The 16,904-nt window shown below is 42.1% G+C and overlaps 1 protein-coding gene across 1 annotated transcript in view; it reads left to right on the forward strand.

Moving 5' to 3' along the window:
* The first annotated feature begins 5,483 nt into the window (after positions 1 to 5,483).
* The window catches only part of PIP5K1B (phosphatidylinositol-4-phosphate 5-kinase type 1 beta), a 102,785-nt gene continuing 91,364 nt past the window's right edge, over positions 5,484 to 16,904 (forward strand). Inside the window, exon 1 of the mRNA XM_065740608.1 lies at positions 5,484 to 5,603. The gene's annotated coding sequence lies outside the window, so the exon portion shown is untranslated. The remainder of the gene's footprint in view (positions 5,604 to 16,904) is intronic.

A 16,904-nucleotide genomic window follows, 5' to 3' on the forward strand; every position in this document is an offset into this window, starting at 1 on the left:
TGTACTTCGGTCATAACAACCCCATGCAACACTACAGGCTAGGGCAGTGTGGTTGGAAAGCTGTGCAGAGGAAAAGGATCTGGGGAAAACTGGTCAACTGCAGGCCAAACATGAGCCAGCAGTGTGCCCAGGTGGCTAAGAAGGCCTACAGCATCCTGGCTTGTATCAGAACTTGCCTAGGCAACAGGAGCAAGGAAGCAATTGTCCCTCTGTACTCAATATTGGTGAGGCTGTACCTTGAGTGCTATGCTCAGTTTTGTGTCCCTCACTACAAGGAAGACATTGAGGCTCTGGAACATGTCCAGAGAAAAGTCTTACAGGAAGAAGCTGAGGGAATTGCAATTGATCAGTTTGGAGGAATTCAGGGGAGACCTTATTGCTCTCTACATCTGCTTGGAAGGAGGCTGTGGAGTGCTTGAGGGCTGTCCTCTTTTTCCAGGTAAGAATGATAGGATGAGAGGTGATGGCCTCAAGTTGTGCCAAGGGAGTTACAGGTTGGATATTAAGCACTATTTCTTATCTGAAAGAGTGGTCAAGTAGTGCAACAAGCTGCCTGGGGAAGTGGTGGACTCCTTGTCACTGGAAGTGATCACAAAATGTGGAGATGTGGCACTGAGGGCCATGGCTTAGTGGGCATGATGGGGATGGCTTGGGGTGGCTTGGGGTGGACTTAGTGATCTTGTTGGTCTTTTCCATCCTTAATGATTTTATGATTCTTTGTTATTGGGAAACAGAATCAATAATCTAGTTTTCTGACAGCTAGGATAGCTCTGTTTTCCAGCTAGCATGTGGCAAAACTATACTTAATTAACTGCCAGGACTTCATATGTTTCCTAGTTGACCGTACTGACATTTTAACTCACCTATGTGCTTCTTCCTCTTTCACTTTTTTTGTAACTTCTTTTCTATTGTAGGTAATTTCCTCTATGGACCTGGCCTAGATGATATGATTATCTTCAAAAAAACAGAAAATAACGGCCAACACTCACACTAAGCTCTGCCTACATGTTGTCAATACAGATTCTGCAGCCCCAAAGGAAATAAAACTAAGAAACCCTACTTATAGGAGGACAGTTCACTAATAAGGACAGATAACAGAATATGTGGATGGCAAAGAAGAAAAGAGTCATGGATGAGGTGTCCAGAAAAAAAAAAAGAATTTATTTATAAACTTGTCCGGGATGTATAAAGGGACTGAGGGAGGAGTTAGTTTCCTATAGCATTAGTTACAGAAAGAATACATGTCCTTTTCAGAATGATAGGATCTATGGTACAAATATCCAAGTTTTGTTGATAGGATCAAGATGACTGATTTGCCACTTCGTAGATAGATGCTGTCTGAATTTCCATGGCTTATGTGAGTATCTGCATGTGGAGCTCTCTGATTTCTACAGCACAACTGAGTGCCTAGTTCTACTCAGTTATCTCAGCTGTTTCTGTAGTTGCAAAAACTTTGGAAAATGAGCAGTTAGTTCAAGCAAAGTAGGCAGTTCCTACTGAACAAGATCTGTTTTCATTAAAGCATTCAGTGTCCTCCTATAAGGCCTTATTTGCCGCCCTGGATTTTTCCAGTGAACAAAAGTTCAGACTTTATATTCACATTCTGTTAGAATGATATATCCTCCTCCAAATTAATATATCACGCAATTGTCAGTCTTGAAACAGCACCTTGAATTTTAACTCCTATATAAATCACTATCTGTCTTTTGATTCAAAAACCTTTATTATCTCTTGCTACTTAGAAGGCTCAAAGTTGCCCATTACTGTATTTTCAGATTTCTTGACTTTTTCTTCTTGGTTTCTCTTCTGAGTGTTTAGAAAAAGTAGGCCTTCTTATGTCTGACTTTTCTTCAAAAATTGGTCCATGGTTTCCAGGTATGGAATGGCAATGGAACTTAAAAAGTGTGTGTGCTTAAAATACCATCTGTGGAGGATGCTGCACTCATTCACTTAATAGCTCTGAACAGCACTTCGTCATAGATTTTGAGACAAAATTTCACTTTAATCATCTGATCTCTTCTCCTCCAATAAGGACAGCTGAATCTCATGGAAGTAACTTTCAGCAACAGAGCACACTCTACTGCTGTAGTTATCCTGATCTTGTCCATCACTGATTCCCCCTGTAGCACAGACAAACTGTCTCAGGCATAGCACACAATTATACCTGTTCTGCATGGGGAAAACCACAGTAAATGGTTGTGGGAGGAAAAGTACATCACCCAGAATTCATCAGCATAAAGCTAAATGATATAAACTGTTGGATGCAGCCCAAGCCATCACTGTGAGTTTATGCCAGGTCACCACTCTGCTGCAGTGCTTTTGATCTAAAACTACAAGCCATAGAAGTGACTATAGTTTATCATCAGTACATGTCTTCCAACATTCATTTATAAAATCAAATAAAGATTTGTCTCATCCTAAGTATTTTGTGGAAGAAAAAAATTGGCTGTGAGATGCTTTCATATTTTGAAGACATAAGCATAAAGTCATGTACATAAATATCACCATCATCCAAGAGTTATTATATGATTGATAAAAAAAGTGCTGCACTGCCACTTACAGCTGTAGATTTTCTGCAGTTACTTTGTATGCTCATACAGCATAAGCAGCAGGGTGTTTTAGCATGCTGTTCAGTGCATGACAATCCACTGAAATGAGAGCTACTTAATGTTAGATCATAAGGAGATCTCTACCACAGCTGGCAGCAACACATACCAGGCTGAGTTTTGCACACCTGGGTAAGATACTGTAGTAAGATCCCAGGGCTCTTAGCTACCAGCCAAGCCCCTTGCAGTGTGAAAAGAACACGGATACTGAGAATCTGCCATGTACTGATGCCATGGTTTTACAATTTTTGTTATTGGTATTCCACATCATAACACCATGCAGTGCACTAAGAGTTAAAAGAGTTAATGCTCCAGCTCCGTGGATCATCGATAGTTCCAGGTATACCTGTCTCAGAAGAGAAGAAGAACTCCATTCCCCAGAGAACTGTGTGCTGCTTTGTATTTTTATGTATTTCTGCTCAGAGGGAAAGATAAAAACTGTCTGCGGTCACAGGACACTCTCTTCCCTTTGGGATGGACTCAGCAGTGGGTGCTCGCTGCCGTCCGCCTTCAGCGTTAGCATAAGGCCTTTGGTTTATCAGATACTCTCCCTTGCTCATTTTATTTGATTTATTAGCTTCAATTCAAATTATATTGTATTATATTGTGTTATTTTGCTTTCCGATATCTATTTAGTAAATTAGCTTTCCCTCTCAGATTGTTACCACTGTTTTGTTTTAGGCCCATCTCCCTTTTCCCTTTTCCCTTTCCCCCTTCCCCTTTCCTGGGGCATGGGTCCGTGGGTCCCCCACACCAATCATCATGGAACCGGGCCGAACCTGCCCGTAAACCACTGACAACTGACAGTTTCATTAAATATGAAGGCTGTTCCAAAAGTAATGCCTCCTATTTTATCATGTTACCTAAAGGTGGATGTTGTTGGGATAGCAGTAAAGGTTGAACCTGCCATCAGTACTCCATTACATGTTATTGCTGTGTGACAGACAGCAGTGGAGAGCCAGACTGACAGAATGGCATCTGACATGGAAGTGCATATGAAGCAAAAGAATGTTAGTTAATTTTCTCCATGCAGAAAAAAATGGCACCCACTGACACTTATTGACTTTCTGCTGAATGTTTATGGAGACCAAACAGTGAATATGAGCACAGTTAAGTGGTGGGTGGTGCATTTCACCAGTGGGTCACCTCCACTGAAGCAGATTTTTATGAGCATGGGATGGAGGCTCTTATTCATTGCAGGTTAAAATTTAGAGCTAATGTTGAAGATCATTTGCTCTATCAAACAGTTTTATTGTGCTCTTTGTATCTCTTGTCATTGCCATGATAATAAATACAAAGCATTACTTTCAGAGCAACCTACATCATATAGCACTGTGATTGGATGGATATACACATAGATGGAGAAGAACATTCAGGTACCTGTTCAGTTTAGGACTGAGCATAAACAAGGAATAGTGTCACTTTTACCTTACAGTGTTGCTTGCTTATTTATTTATTTAGTTGGTTTTCAGGAAGAAGAGTTAGGAGTTCTATCTGCTCTTGTTTTTTGGTTTGGGACTGTTGACTGTTCTCCACATACATCCACTGACTTTAGATGAAATCTAATTTGAAGCAGTCCACTTCAAAGCCTGAAAAGAAATTCTGAGATTGTACTGCATTGAATTATTTACCCTTAACCTTCCAAATACTCCTATGACCACAAGCTTGTTAGTGCTGTAGATTTTGAATACATTAAGAAAGTGTTATTCACTCTCAAGATTTATAGCTGAGCCAGATGGCACATCTGACTGCTCTGTCTAAGCTACTGTATTACTGGTGTGAAAAGCAGAAAACAAGGTGTCAGAAGACAAGACTACAAGAGGGCTCTCTTGCTGCTGTTACCTAGGGAAGTCACTGTTATCTAAGCACTGTGACTACTGCACATTGATTTGAGTAAACATACAGCGTAACTGTTGTTATCATTTGTTATAAGAACCATAGTTGATAAAAAACAGGGTGCAGTAAAGATCTTGAACAAAATGGAAGTAGCATCTTGAAATGGTGTTATGATTCCTTTTCTTCAATATGCATGCAAGTACAATAGTTCCTTCTGCAGTTGGAATTCAGCGTGCATGAGTCAGCCTATCCGATATCAGTAATTACAGCTATAAATGCACAGCTATTACGCATTCAGCTTGTGTAGCTTGGGAGTAGCCTACTCTATCAGGAATAAAAAGGTCCTGAGCAGATGCTAGGGCTTTGCTGCCTTCCTTGAGGTAGGCAGGGAGTCCAGGAGCATAGCCTTGGCCGTGCAGCCCTACCACCCTGCTCTGCAAAGAGCCCAGGCTCCTCTGCCAGTTAGAGGTGCTTCTCTGAAGGCAGCGGTGCCATGATGTGATCTTCCCAACCCCCTGTTGCTTGCGTGTTTGTTCCCCCGGCTTCCTTTTCACAACCTTTAGTCAACACTTGATTTATAGCCTAACTGTCCATCGCCATGCAGCCCGTGGAACATGAATGCTGAGCATACGTGATGATTTGTGATCAACAAACACCCCGGCGTTCAGCACCCCATGTGGAGTTCTGCCTTCAGTTTTCTGCTTGTCCCTCTCAGGGTGCACACATGTGGGCCTGCTCCAAAACAGCGCTGACTGCAAAGCACAACTCCAGGACGTAGGTGGGAGCAGACAAGGAACAAACGCACGCAGCCTTGCCGAAGCGCTGGCAGGACAGCGAGACAAGCACGCCCGCCGTCAGTTCGGCCTGGGCACGAAGGCAGGACCGCATTCAGAGGGCCACGACTTCCCCAAGCCGCTGCCGCACACACAGCTCGAGAGGCGACAGACGGGATCGCACCGTACGCCCACCCGCGGGCGGGGCAGGGCGGGGCGGGGCGGGGCGGGTAGGAGACACCGCCCGCCCCCGCCGCGCACCGGGCGGCCCACGCCGCCCCGGCCCGGCGGCGAGCGGGCGGGAAGGGCCGTCCCGCGGGCGGGGCCTGGGCCTCGTCCCGCCGCGCCGACCCGCGCTGCCGCACGCCGCTACACAGCGGCGCTGGAGGTGAGGGGGCCGGGCGGCTGGGGGCGGCGTTGCGCTGGGGACAGCCGGCGGGTGAGGCCTGGCGGGCTGGCCGGGCGCGGGGCGCCCGTGCGTCCTTTCCTTCTCGTGCGGGGAGCGGGAGGGGGTCCTGTCGCGGGGACTTTGGCGCGCACTGTCTTTTTCATGGTTGTTATTTTTATTGTCTATTTTAAGGCTTTTTTGCTCATTTTGTTCCGGGGCGGGCGCTGCGGGCTGCGGGCTGGGCTCGGCCGCGGGCTGGGTTCGGGCGGCCCCGGCAGCGCTGCTCGGCTCCGGCTGCTGGCGGTGGATTCACCTGTGTGCCCGTTTGTACGTGGATTTCTGCCTGCGGGGGTGGGAGGGAGGCTTGACGCGAGCACCCAAGTTTCACCACCGAGGAGAGGGGTGGATTGTAGCTTTTATTAGAACAAACACAACAAAAAGCAGTAAATGAAGAAATAAATAAAAGGGCGTAAGAGAGCGGCAAGTAGTAGGATCGGCGCGTGCCTTAGGCTCTGTATTTTCCCGGATTAAACTGTGCGCTGCGGCTAGATGAGGTTATTCACGTGCTTTAAGTTACGCCTCGGGGAAGCTTCCCTGCCAGCCGCCGAGCTGCTGTACGCGGGGCTGGGCTGCACCGAGACGCTTCTGCTCGGGATGCTCACCTTCCTGCATCGCGTCCACCGGCGGAAAGCCCTCTACGTGGTAAACTCACTCTTTGGTGTCATAAGGTGGCTTTCCTAAAATGGCAGTGTTTCCATTGGCTCTGCTTAGGTGCTCAGGGCTTTTTCTTTTCTTTTCTGTTTTTTTTTTTTTTTTTTTTTTAGTGCTACTTCTTTAAAACCGAGCTGTGGGTAGCGTTGTGCTAGGGGAGCTCTGTGCAGGTGTTGTGTTAGCTCTCCCAAAGGAAATGTAGGTAGACTAGTTTTGTGTTTCTTCTGAGAGGATATTGCTTCAGGTGAAGAAACAGTTCTTCTGGTTTGATAGAGAATTATGTATTTATGTAAATGTTTTGAGCTTCATTTGGATAATGTAAGGTGGCGGGGAGGGCTCAGATCAAAAGGAAAAACACAAACTGTGTTTGAAATGAACCTCCTGTGAGGTGTGCTGGCAGTATGGGAGTTAGCGAATGTTTACAGTAGCACCTGCATTTATATATATATTTAAATCTCCATATAAATTCATGGAATGTTTATCCCGTGGCTTATTATGGCTGAGATGCTTTTTAATAAAGTTATTTAAATGGTCTCTGATCTTCAGAGTGCGGAGTAGGTAGTTAGGTGAATGCCTGTTAAGTTTCTAACCTAGCTCTCCCTGGACTTAAAAAAAAAAAAAGAAAAATCAAAAACATTTTTTAAATTTATAACATCATTTATTCTGCTCAGTTTTTTCCATCCTTACTGTATTTCTTTTTTTGCCTCTTGGTTATCTCAAAAATGATTCACAAAATAGTTGAACATAAATACTCAAATCTGTTTTGTTTTTAAAGGTGAGTTTCTGATACTTAGTATATCTAAGAGAAAGTAAAGCCTGCAAGTATAAATGTTTTTCCCTGCTTTTCTTTTTTAATTCATTTAATCTCTCCTGGATTCTTCCCTTCCCCCATTTAGATAAAGCATGAAGTGGAAAATTGTGTTCTAAGTTTAGGAATTGATCCTGGAATCATTAAAACTGTGGGGGTTTCTTTCACTGGGTTCAGCTGCTGCTAGTGTAGGGCTATGTGTATTCCTCAGTTGCATACTTAAGTCTTCCTGGTATCTGAGAACTGAACCACGATGCATGAAAGTAAGAATGCATTGACCTTGTTTGCTGTAACAGTGTTTGGTGTGCTTTTGGAGTGGTCTTGGTTGTTTTTCCTTTCTGTTTATTATCGAGTCTCTAGGCAGCTAAGGAATTTTTTGTACTTCTAGCATCAGCAAAATAGAACAAAATAAAATGCTTTCTTTGCAGCTTGCGTCATGTAGTCCAGGTAGTGCTAAAAATGTGCTTATTGATTCTTAGAGCTTCATGTATGCAGTGTCTGCTCTGTATGTTTATCATCTGTGTAACCAAGGCATGACAAGTGTTTTGGCATTCCCAGCCGCTACAGGACAAAAGCTGGCAACAGCCTTTCCTCAGGTGCCAGACCAGTTGCTCAGAAGGTGCTGCTTTCTCTTCGTCCTCATTTTTTGTTGGATTTTGAGGGGAGCTACAAGGAGCACAGTGTCTGAGCAGATTTCAGTGCCTTGCAGGACATGGTAGTGTGCTGCTACTGAGAGCATTAATCTTATACAGTGATTGCAACTGGTTGTTGTTGCAAAGTGAGCCTTTGATTATTACTGGCAGTTACATGGTGCTGTAGTTGAAATTTACAGATGGCAAAAGCCAAAAAGCAAACTTCTCTAATTGGGCCAAAGAAAATGTGCACTTAGAAGCATACACATGAGCATTTTGTTGCATGTTGTAATGTTCAAAACCCCATGATGCTCCAAACAAACTAGCAGAACGAGGACAAGCTAAGTGCAATGAAAGGCTACTCTGAAGTCTCAGTGGCAGTGCAAGGTAGTGATTGGGAAGGGGGTGCTCAAACCTTCACTGCTATCTGGCATTAGGTACAGAGCTGCTGCTCATCATCACTCTGTAGATATAACTTGTATTTGAGTCCTTCTTATACTGTACTTGCTTGGTGACCACACTGCTGATATTCTGAATTTTATTTTTTCTAAATTGATCAAGTATCTGATTTGTCATCGCAGATTCCTGCTGTGGTTATGAGATCATGCATGTTGTCTTACTCTTCATGTTTGTACAGTCCAGAAAGTGCTATTACTCCTTCTTTGGGACAAGAAACCAGGTTCTCCTTCCGTGACCTGGAAATCCCATCTTTTACCTTCCCTCTTCACTCTCCAATTGTGAACTAAAAAAACCATGATCCCGTTGCGAGGTACAACATCTACTATTTTACTGTTGTTTATTTGCAGTTGTCAAAGTAGGGGGAAATTGAAGACCTTTCAGGCACCTTGTGTATTGTCCAGCTGTGATTTTTTTTTTATGATTTATCTGTTATGTTTTTTACAGTTAAGTTAATGGTAAGCTGTTACTAATTTCTTCAGTGTGACACAGCTGTGATTTCTTCCATAGACAAGAGGGAAGTTACTTGTGAAGCTGACTGCATGATGCTGAGTACGTGCATAGATGCAGGGCAGTTGTGTCTTGTAATGTTGAGTGCTACATGTTAGTTCTGTCTTTGAGATCGGTGCCTTGTGTGACCACACACCATCTTTCCAGCTCCCTGTATCTGTCATTCTTTGATTTTTGATGTCATCTGTGTAACTGTGGTATTTGAAATCCTGTAGTCAGCAATACACCATTGAAGACATCTCTTCAAGGCCTAGGAATGTCTGCATTACATGCACAAGTACAAGGGATCCAGCATTGGGTTCCACTTTACTCCTTTTGACTCTGCACAAATACACTGATTTGCATTTTCCTGGCAAATGATAATTTAAATTAAAAGGCCTAACCTAGTGTCTTTTGTCTGGAGTTGCTAGTTTATGGTCAGAATTATAAATGAGCACAAGTATGAAGATGGTTTGATTTTATAAATAGTTAATGTTTTTAATAGCTTTAGAAATATTGCTATTGTAATATTGTAATGTAAAATACAAATGTGATTATTCTTGTTTACAGCTCTGGAAACATGGCCGTGTTCTTTGAACTGGAGGAAACTACTAGTATTGAAATCTAAAGCTTGATGAGCAGCGATAGGATGTTACCTTCAGTACTAAAGTTGACATAAACTACTACAACTGTTGTGGCAATTTGCCACTTTTCTGGCTGTGGTTGCACAGCGGTTGGTGAGGCTTAGTGATAATATGTGATCACTGAACTGATCTGTATTAATAACTGCAAGAACAAAAGATACTGGTGTGGAGGGAAGCTGTTTTTCAGCTAACTCATCAGTGGGTGATTTGCTGGTACAGCCATTTGGGGGGCTGCACTTTGGCACCTAGGGACTTTGCAAATGGTGATGGGAAAGTGGCTGAGAAACAGTGTTAGCAGGTAGAGACCTTTCTGCTTCTTTCCACCTTGAGAGAATCATATGTGAGATTGCTGTCAGCATTTCTGTAATCTACTCAAGAGAAGGAAATACGTTTAGTTGCAACAGCTGCTGTCCACACCAGGTCTCCAACCTGCATTAGTCTGGGTCTTGCTTTGCAGCCAGAAGCCATAGCTAATGAAACCCCAAAGCTGGTCTGTGTCTGCAGAGGGTAAATGGGACAAATTCTCCTTGGGCTGTTCTCTATTCAGAACTTCCAGTTAACTCTATCTGGGAAAATCGTTTGCTTTATTCTCCTGCAGAGTTTGTTTTCATGGGAAGTTCTTGGCCTGGGTACCCACGCAAGTCAGCTAAATGACAACGAAGTGAGAGCTTAATTGTAGCAGGGGTGTGCCTATCACTCTTCTGGCCTTAGCACAACTAGTCCCAGCAGTGGTGGGAGCTGCTGCCCAAACTGGGACCGACGCTCTGCCCTGTGCAGCACTCTCTGTCCTGTGCCACTGTGCTGCTGCTGTCTGGGTCCCAGCTCTGGAATGCTGCTTCTGCTTGGATGAGTGAACTCGTGGGAAGTTCCTTGCTGTTAGCCACTGACCATGGGAGCCAGTGAGAGAGTTCTTGGTTTCTCCAGAGGCTGCTCTTTTTTTACCCCAAATTTGAAGATGTGAGTGTATATGATGTGAGGGTAATAGAGATTAACTGCATGAGATACAACGTCTCAAATGGTTTGATAGTTAGAGCCATTGAGTAGAATCCTTAGAGTTGGAAGGGACCTTTAAAGGCCATCTATTCCAACTCCCCTGCAATGAGCAGGGATGCTATAGATAGATCAGGTTGCCTAGCATCTTATCCAGCCTCACCTTGAAGGTCTCTGGGGATGTGACATTGACCACATCTCTGGGCAGCCTGTCCCTGTGCCTCACCACCCTCACTGTAAAAGACTTTTTCCTTATATCCAACCTTTCTGGCTTGCTTAAGATTTCTGCTGGTCTCTTGAGAGATCAGGAGAACTGCAATTAGTTGGTTTACAAGATTTAGGAATGTTTTTCTGTTGTCTGCTTTCATTTTCCCAGCAAACTCATTTGTTGGTAAACCATTGTAAGCATTCAAGACACAGAGAAGTGTGGAGCAGCCAAGTTTTAGTCTGGGTAATTAAAAAACCCATTCCAGCAACTGCTGCTGCCAACCTTTAAGAAGGAGATTAATGAAAGTAATTATTTGGGCTCAGTATGAGAGTTTTTGTGTTTATAGTTGTTTCCTAATCCAAACTGTAAAGATGCAAGGTTTTTGAAACAGAATTTAGAATTTTGTGTGCTTTCTGGTATGGCTTTGTACAGAAATCTTCCATGGATGATTGAATTAAATGTATGGATTCTGTGGATTTCTGCATTGAAAGATTCTGCAGATATTCTTTGCCTTTGTACCTAATTAGAGGCTTGATTTTAATGTGTCATGCATCAGGTGTTTTTGCCTGAGAGCAATGCAGTCTTTGTATGAGGCCATGCCCAGATTTACAGCGTGTCAGCTCGCACTGAATAGCTTGTTGATGCTTCCTCCTCAGTAGGATGATGTGTGCGCTCAGTGGAATGTGGTTCATCTGATGGTCTTTGATAAAGAGAGGCATTTTTTAACTGCTGTAAAAGAACCCAAACTGTCTTAGGTAAGAACACTGAACTTTATCGTAATCAGTAGTGTCAGCTGAGCTGAGTTTGTTTTTTATAATTTACATTATTTAAAGCTATTTCAGTTTCAGTTCTGAATTCTAGTATGAGATGTGTGAGGTGTGTCCTGGGCTTTAGGTTGCAGTGTGACTTTACTTCTAGTATCTTACATGTTTGAGAGGGCTTGATTTGGCTATATGGTTTATTTGAATTTTGTCTGCATCATTCTAAAACATCACTGCTAAGGCAGTAAATGCTCCTGTTCAGTGATACATCAGGGAAGCTTTTTTTCCCCAAAGTGTCTGCTGACCATATTAGAAGAGGTTTATCTTGTGATAGAGTTTATCATTGCAGCTGATGCAGAGGTTGCAATGCAATCTCTTGTCTGATCATTTCTGGCTCATCATTTGCACCTTTAACTTCTTCATAGCACAAAGCATAACCATCAGATCCACATTTGCATGCTCTCTTTAGGACCTTCACCATTTTCTTTTCTGGTATATTTTGTGTGAGTCTGTTCAAGGAGTAGAGGGTGTGGTTCTGATTTGTGTGGCCTCCTACCATGCAAATCCTGATTACGGAGGTCTCCTACTCAGTCCACCCAGCTCCTAGTTGCCAGTCTGACAAGAGATGAGATGGTACTTCTGTGGCTCTGAAGGCATTGTTCATGCCCTGAGTGGAAGACCTGGAAAGAAGAAGGTATGTGTGACTAAACTTGCAATGAAGGATCATGCATAATGCCAGACATGGCGCTCAGGTTCTGTCAAGGCTCGTGTCTCTCCTTGAGCTAAACTGGTGGAAGTCAGTATGGATAGTTGTGTAAGATATAGTTCAGTGAATGAAGACGGTGCACGTAGAAGCCTTTGAGAGACTAGTGCTTTAGTCCTTTATTCACCACTTAACTTTATATGTGCTTTGAGGGGAGAAAAAAAAAATCACATTCAGAGTAGTGGAAGAGTCCTGGGGGAGAAGAGAGACATCCCATGAAGTTCAGTCACTTTGTTCAACAGAGAAACAAAGGAAGTATTATAAGGAGGTTTTTGGCTAGGAAACAGAAAACCTTTTCATAGGAGTCCCCAGCTTCTGGTTTTGTTTTTAATACAAACATGATGATGTAACAAGCCATCTTATTAAATAATGATACTTGTACATTTTAGGTTATTAAATTTTGTTTACACTGTAAACCCTTTGCCAGCTATTTGTAGATCAGTACAGTAGGACACTAAGGTATTAGCAAATAATACTAGTGTATTTCTGAGCAGCTGTAGAAACCCAAATTGAAATCTTATTTGCTTCAGGGCTTTGCTTGTCCTCATATGTGGAATTGTTGGAAGCTACTGGATCTGTGGATGACAAAGGAATGTTCTCTTTCATGTTTACTTTTTCTTGGGTTGTTGTACTTATGTTGAAGTGTGAGATGGTGCTCTCTTACACAGATGTGCTGCTGGGACTGCTTCAATCTTCAGTCATGTCAGTTTAGTAATTCACACGCAGAAAGCGGAGATAACGTTGTTGAAAGGGTGGTTTGAAATATTGTCCCAAGGTAGAACATACATGATACAGCTGGATGTGGTAATAAGGAATTCAAGTATATGGTGGAAAAAAAAGCAAACAAAAAACAAACCTTGAATGAAAATGCAAATGCCCGTATAATTTTAAGGTATCTTTTTGAATTCTTTAATTCTTTTGTTATTAGATGACACAGTAATTTTTGGCAGAAGTTTTAACCAATATTGAAACTGAGAAGGAAATTTAAAAGATGTCAGATCTTAAAAAAAAAAGAAAAATCAGTCATTAATTAAGGCCACATAATTAGAAATGCAAATGGTAAATTGTTTTTCCTTCATTTATGTGGTATACCTGTTAAAATGTTCATTGTTAAATTCTTTTTTCAAAACAGATGTAGATTTTCAAAGCTGGGACTAAATGAAGTAGTAGTTCATAACTATAAATATTTAAGTTAAGATGGTTTGTGTACTGTTTCAGGTCTGAAATGTACTCCTAAGGATGTTTTGTTGAAACTCTTATGTTTAGTGTTTTTAAGAAGAAATTCCAGTAGTTGCAGAAACGTCTGATGTGCTAGCTCAAAATGTTAATTGAATCTTGGGATGCTGTAAGGGTAGGGTGTCATGTTTGCTGAGTCCCAGGCATTCTGCCTGAAATTGTGTTATACAGGCAACTGATTTTGATCTGTGGAGAAAACTTGAATCAATTGCATACGTTAAATAACAGATTTAGCGTGCTGTGGTGTTCTCATGCCAAAAAGCCGAGAAAGGTATCAATGCCTAGCTGGACTGGATATTTTGTAAGGCTGTCCTGTGCCTTCACTTCAGGGTTAACAAGATTGCTTCTCTTCCTTTAATTTTTGATGGTATTAGAAATCATGTCTTGTTGCACATTCGTATATATTTAAATACAACTTATTTTAACATACTTTATATTATATTTATAGTGTAGTTTGAAATGTTACTGCAGACAGACAGATCCCACGTAGCGCTGTCTGCCTTATTTGACTTTGCTTGTAGCAGACTAGCAAAGCCTGAGGTTTTGAGCAGTGAAGGAATACTTCCAAGTCACATGCAGCCTGTATAGTCTGCAATGAAATCAGTGTTTTCCTCATTTATTTCCTTAATAAACTAGTTAGTTGGGTGAAGTGAGCACAAGCCTGCCTGTTGTGCTGTAATTAGTAAACAGCTAGTATACAAAATTTCTATGTAAAATAAACACATTTCAAAACACATTTCCAAGTTACTGGTTCTTGTTATTAGTTCTTGAAGAGCTAGTGTAGAAGGCATCGGTGTAAATAAAGGATTTCAGATCACTCTTTACACTTACTAGTTCTTCCTGCTGTGGCTCAAATTGATCTTAGTGTCATCTGTTAGCTGAAATAGTCAATTACCTTTGCCTTTCCAATAGCAATCCAGTAAGTCATTAAACTCATTACTCCTAATTAGTACTCTTTTTTGCTTTCCTGCATAACCTTGTCTGTGTAAAGAGGTTAGGGGCAGTTATTAGATACGTGTCTCGCTTGAATTTTAGAAGTCACTGCAGTTGCCTTAGAAAGGCTGATTGTGCAGCTAGATAACTTTAGCTTGCAAAACTAAGAAAATAAATTATCTCTAAATTTTTTTTGTAGCGATTTCTTACCATGTGAACGTGTAAAAGTCTTGTTTAGAGAGCAAAACATGTTGTGGTGTGATCTGTCTCTGGAGTCTTCAGTTTATAGAATTAGCTGTATTCCTCTGGTACCTGAACTCCGCTGTAGTAATGCTCAGAGTGGCATGTTATTGATAAGTCTTCTTGGTGTTTGAACCTACCTATAGGAACATGGAAGATAGATCTGAAGATTGATATACAAAGCTCTTTTGAGAAACCAGTGCTCTACTTACCTTTGTTTTCCAAGGAGAAAAGTGGTGTAAAGATCCCGATAGTATTTGTGTAACAAATAACTCATCTTTCAATGCGCTCAAGGGAAGATGACTGTAGTTAAGTGTGTTTAAGATCAGGTTGTGACTTCAGTGCAACCCTCAAGCAGTTGTGTAGTGTGAGAGTGTCCTAATATTTTTGTTGCCCGAGTTTATTTACATGTGATTTAAAAATGAGAATTTGTTAACAGCTGCTTGACCTTACATGGAGGTCAATCATTAACTAGTAAGTAGGCATGAGCATCTGTGCAATTAAGTGCAGTCACCTTTAGCACTCTCTTTGACTCCTCCCTGCATGTGTACACATTACAGACTGTGTCCTTCTCAGAAGCACTCTTTACATCAACATTTTAATCATAGCTCCCAATAGGTATGAGGTAACAGTCTGCGAGCACAGGATGTTAAAGCCTAATCAAGAGCCTTTAGTGCCATCCCTGTTTACATTCCCTCTGTTAGCTTGCTGCACAGCTTTTTTTCCAGTAGTTATCCCTTTGAGGTGGACAGGTGCTGAGATGGTGGGATGGAAGTCTGCATGTTTGGTCTCAGAAGTCAAGGCCTTGCTGGGGAAAGGTCTGTGCAGAGATTGAAGCAGGTCTCCTGCCCAGTCAGAGCTTCTTCATGTGTGCCTGCATTTCTTTTCTGAGTGCAAGAGCTATTCATGCCTTGAAGCAACTTAAACTGTGGTCTTTGTCAGAACTGTGGCATAGCACCACAGGTGACTGTGCCCAGACCTACTGAGAGACATCAGCCCTGTGCTGGAGCAAATGGAGAACTGCAGAGGGTTTAAGTGACATGTATTGCCATCAAGATCTGCTGCATGTATATCACCTCCGGCTGACCTGTTTGGAGGACTATCTGGTCTCCTTGGTCACAATATCAGGGATTGGTTCTGGGTCTGGTTCCGTTCAACATCTTCATCGATGACCTTGATGAGGAGATAGAGTCTACCCTCAGGAAGTTTTCTGATGAACAAAGCTGGGAGGAGTGGCTGACACGCCAGAAGTCTGTGCTGCCATTCAGTGAGACCTGGACAGGCTGGAGAGTTGGGCAGGAAGGAACCAGATGAGGTTTAACAAGAGCAAGTGTAGAGTCTTACTCCTAGTGAGGAACAACTGAATACACCAGTACAGGCTGGGGGATGAGCTGCTGGAGAGGAGCTCTGAGGGGAGGGACCTGGGTGTCCTGGTGGATGACAGGCCGGCCATGAGCCAGCAGTGTGCCCTGGTGGTCAAGAGGCCCAGTGGTCGCTGTCCTGAAGTGTATTAAGAAGAGTATGGCCAGCAGGCATTTTTACCAAATTAAGACATTTACTGAGATTTGTAGTAGTAACTTCTGTACATGCTGTGTACCAGAAGCTGAATTGCTTAACTTCTCCATTTGGGGAAAACAAACAAACCACCATGTTGTTTGGTGTCATATGCTATATCATATTCCATCCTTGGTTATGTCATTGTATTTCCAAGGAGTGATGGTGCACTGTTCTATTTTTATTCTTTTTGTACCCTGAGGCAGAGTAAGTCTCCATAGTGGTTTATTTCTGAAACACACACCACAGTAATTATGATAAAATCTCTTTAAAACTGTTTTGTTTTGTTTCATGCATGACATGGCTCTTGCTGGAGTTGATTCTGACGCTAACATCAAACAGCTCATAGGTCCTTGTGGAACTCAGGGCTGTGTAGGGGTCCAGAAAGTGCTTCTGTTTAATACCAGAGGATTTAGTTTAATATCTGTTCTATTTGTATGTTGTACATACAGATATTACAGTACTTTGGTTTAAGATTAGTCGGTGTAACATGATCTGAAATTCCTTCAGTGTTCTCTATTTTGTTCTCTGTTAACTTGAAACTGTGGAACCAGTGACAGGGACGGTGGTTTCTTTCAGGATTTTAACTTGTTTATTGAAATAGAAATGTTTTTGTAAGTGTTGATAGCATTGCAATATGGTGATAAAGCATCACTACTAGATGTTTTTATGGTATATTTTGAGGGACAATGTGAAGTGAAAACTGAGTCGATTCTTCAATTTGCAGTCATCTTTAGGTGAGTGTAATAATGAGTATCTACAAAGTGAGAATGGTAGTATGGTGGTAATTTGGTAATGGAAGTAAGAGGAATCCAATTCTTTCATGTTCTTCTTGTAACTTCTATCAGGTTTGCGGATTACCGTCTTCTGATTGTT

Source organism: Cyrtonyx montezumae, unplaced genomic scaffold (assembly GCF_038088225.1).
Source record: "Cyrtonyx montezumae isolate F1298 unplaced genomic scaffold, pur_monq_1.0 scaffold_29, whole genome shotgun sequence".
Classification (NCBI taxonomy): domain Eukaryota; kingdom Metazoa; phylum Chordata; class Aves; order Galliformes; family Odontophoridae; genus Cyrtonyx; species Cyrtonyx montezumae.